Here is a 4130-nt window from a genome sequence, read left to right on the forward strand (position 1 = left end):
AGAGAGCAATAGATCACTCTCAGTATCTCTATATTGTGTAATATCTAGGGACTTTAGTGTTGTGTGCAACACAGTAACAATGCTACACCCAGTACTAATATAAAGAAAGTAGACAGACACTGCAGAGCCAGTCACTTTTCAGTCCTGATGGGCCCAAAGGGCTTGAAAGAGTTTTAAAAGTCATTTTCTCAGACATACACTCACATTGAGTATGCCTGTCATAGCCCTGTGTACGCCTTCCCTCTACAAGTTTGCTATTTTTCACACCTTGTCATTTCTTCGAACTCTGTAGCTTTCACTTCCTTAAAACAGACATCTCTTCCATATGAAATCAAGCAGAGAAATGTGTGCAAAATGGTGCTTGCTTGAGATAAATGACGACATTATCAGTCATGGGATTTAGAAGTATTTAGTCTGGAACAGGCTCGTTTAGTTGCTTTCATAAAGTTTCATCCTGACAGGTCGTGGCTCCTTCTTCTTTCTTGTCCCTCCCAAATGTGTCTCAGCTCTAAGTGTAAGCCAAAATAAATGCTGTATTCCTGGCTATAATGGCTCAAAAAATGAATGATTTCCAGTTCATTCAAGACCAGTACCCATTTGGTTTGTTGTAAGGGAAATGAACTGAAAATGACTCTATTTGTCATGTTTTCCATCCATTTCTAAATAAATGCACATTCGTAATAATTATACAGATCAAAATGTTCACTTGAATCAGGTTTTTGCCATTCAATTAAACAATAACCCTAGAAACATCCTGCATACTCCAACAACCAGAGTATATTTACATGGGAAATGTGTTTGTCTTTCAATGAACTTGCTCATTTTGTATACTGAGGGCAGTGTGTATACCAGCCAACAAATTCTCAAGTTTTTGTCTTGGCAACTTCACACTATGGGATTTCAAGAGTGCCTACAATCATAGCCGGCTTGCCAGGAAATTTATGATGTGTATGAAACTTGTTTTAAAGTGTTTACATGATATATTGGCATCATAAAGTTTAGAAAGAGAAGACCACACTAATAAAAAGCAAGGGCTGTCATTTAGAATGAAAAACTCATTGATTTAAAAGCTGTGCTCTGTTATTGGGGCCATCATGTACAAAGTCAATTAATCAAAATGCGGAAGAAGCGGACATGCAAAAGTGAAAACTTTTACCTTGATAACACCAGGCCTGGATCTCTTGGTAAAGCTTTAGACTTTGAAATGTGTATTGACTGATTCAACCTGGTAGCATGCTGCCAAGATTCAAATATGCAAATAATTGGATTTGACTATTCACTGCAGTGCACAATTATTCTATCAAAGAGAGGAGGACGAGTGGCCTAATGGTTACTGTAGCAGGTCTTGAGCCTGGTAAACTGGGTTTGATTCTCACTGCATCTCCTTGTGACCTTGAGCAAGTCACTTAATCCTTCATTGCCCCAGGTACAATGAGCCCTCTAGGGACAGAGAAAGTACCTGCATAGAGGGGCATAGCCAGACCTCACAGTGGGAGGGGGCCAGAGCCCAAGGTGGGGGGGGGGCAATTTTGGTCTGCTGTTCCACTGCTACCCCCCCCCCCCCACACTACCTCACCACCCTGCCACTCCCCACCAACTGCTACAGCAAATACCATGGCTGGCAGGGGTCCCCAACCCTCACCAGTTGAAGCCTTCTCCAGCACTGCCATGTTGCCTGCCCTGCTCTCTCTTCCCCCTCACATCCTGTACACTCCTTTTAGTGACACTCAATTTCACTAAAAGGAGCATGTAGGACATGAGGGGGAAGAAAGAGCAGGGCAGGCAACGCAGCGGCACTGGAGAAGGCTTCAGCTGGTGGGGGTTGGGGACCCCCGCCAGCAAAACCAGGGGCCCAGAGAAAATTTGAGGGTGTCCAAGCCTCCATGGCCCCATGTAGCTACGCCACTGGTACAGCACTGCATACATCTAGTAGCACTATAGAAATGAGTAGTAGTAGTAAACCTTCTGGCAGTTAGAGGGCTTGAATACATTTGCCAAAAATATTTCATTTCACCATTTTCTATCCTACTTCCAGTTTGGGTGTGGAGTCTGTGTGGTGGAGAGTAATAATTATTCTAAATATTTCAAGGTCACTGTTGCCTATTTCTTCTTTTTTTGTTGTTGAAACAAGAGTGGTGAGGGGTGCTAAAGGAGCAGTTGAAGAGTCAGTTGGCTCTAAACTACTCTGAAATAGGTGCTATGGATTCTGGGTTTATGTTCCTTCTCTGTTCATGGCTTTTGATGCACTGTCGAGATCTAGTGGTTCTAGATGAGAAGGAAGCTTCCTTTCTTTAGAACTCCCTCCCCTCTCGCCTGTTTTCTTTTCTATACTTCCATCTCCTGTTTCTCCCCTTTTACCTGTGCCTTAAGTGCAAAAGCCCTGCGATAGCTGTTGGGGGCATGTCCAGTGTAACCCGGACCTACTATCCCGGGTTAGGGGGGCTCAACAGACTGGTCACACTTATTTAGGTCCCGGTCCTGTCAGCTCATTCAGTCAGGAACCACATGACACTCAGAGGATAAAAATAACTGGAACATTTATTGAACTGGATAACTGATGATTTTCACTGCATTAAGCTTAATACAGTCCAGGTTTTAACTCACAATTTCTTTCCATGATGATCACAAGCAATAGTCTTTCTGGGTTAACACATGTGCAAACCCCTTATTCCTGTCCTATGGCCTAATTGAATCCCAGAGTGGATTTCACTCTCCCAATGTACTTCAATATCATTCAGGCTAGACCATACACGCTGCCTCCTTCTAACCCGGAAGCGGCAGAGGAGACGCTTCCGGGTTAGAAGGAGGCAGCGTGTATGATTTGCTACCGCTGCTGCTGAGTGCTGAGATGAAGGGAGGTAGATCCTGCGATCGTGGCGGCGGTGGGCAGCGTTTGGGAAGTGCTGCTGTGAGAGTGAGGGAGGCAGATGCGGGAATGGAGCTCAGCCTGCACTGTAAATTTTTTTGGGGGGGAGAAGAGGGCTCCGGGCGGGCAGGTGGAATCGCAGGACATGGATGGGGGCGGGAGAGGCGAAAGGAGAATCGCTGATGGCTGGAGGAAGGGGACAGGGGAGAAAAGAGAATTGCTGGGTATGGTATAGATGGATAGAGGGGGGACAGGGGAGAAAAGAGAATTGCTGGGTATGGTATAGATGGATAGAGGGGGGAAGGGGCAAGAACAGAATTGCTGGGTATGGCTGGATAGGGGCAGGGCAGAGAGGAGAATTGCTGGGTATGGTATAGATGGATAGAGGGGGGCAGGGGCAAGAACAGAATTGCTGGGTATGGCTGGATAGGGGCAGGGCAGAGAGGAGAATTGCTGGGTATGGATGAATGGAGGGGGCAGGGGAGGGAAGAGAATTGCTGGGGATGGATGGATGGAGGGGACAAGGGGAGAGAGAAGAGAATTGCTGGGTATGGATGGATAGAGGGGGGCAGGGGAGAGAAAGAATTGCTAGGTATGGATGGCTGGAGGGGAGAGGAGAGTTGCTGGACATGCGTGGATGGAGGGGAGGAAAGAGGAGATAGGAAGGTTGCTGGACATGGGTGTATGAAGGGGAGAGGAGGGTTGCTGGACATGGATGGAGGGAAGGACAGGGGAGAGTAGGGTTGCTGGACATGGATGGAAGAGAGGGAAGGGAGAGAGAAGAAATGCTGGACATGGATGGAGGGGATGGAAGAGTGAGGAAGGAGATGAGATGAGGGAAAAGGAAGAGAGGAGAAAAACTGCACATGGATGAAGAAAATAGGCAGAAGCTGGATCCACTGGACAGTCAAGTCTGCGGAGGACCCAGCTTTTACTTATGGATATAGAGCAAGAAATGAAGAAGAAAGGAGGAAAGTAAAGAAATAAATGGAAAGGAAGCCCTGGAAACGGAGTTAAGAGGACAGATAGCAGCAGAATCGGATACTGGGCCAGCATGATCAGAAAAACAGTCAGCAGACAACAAAGGTAGAAAAAATCATTTTATTTTCATTATAATGTTTGGAATATGTCCACTTTGAGAATCAGGTGCTCAACATTAAAAGTTTATATTTATTTACTTATTTATGGCATTTTATCCCGCATTAAACATGAATTAAATTGAAACCTGGGATCATTTAATTTTTTTTTTCCTGGAGAGAGTAAT

General features: G+C 45.4%; 1 non-coding gene across 1 annotated transcript; it reads right to left on the reverse strand.

The window, feature by feature from the left end:
* Positions 1 to 2675: 2675 nt before the first annotated feature.
* LOC115463940 lies at positions 2676 to 2812 on the reverse strand. The gene has a single exon (XR_003941197.1). It is a non-coding gene; the product is annotated as a small nucleolar RNA SNORA17 (small nucleolar RNA).
* Positions 2813 to 4130: the final 1318 nt, after the last annotated feature.

This window comes from Microcaecilia unicolor, chromosome 2 (assembly GCF_901765095.1).
Source record: "Microcaecilia unicolor chromosome 2, aMicUni1.1, whole genome shotgun sequence".
Lineage (NCBI taxonomy): Eukaryota > Metazoa > Chordata > Amphibia > Gymnophiona > Siphonopidae > Microcaecilia > Microcaecilia unicolor.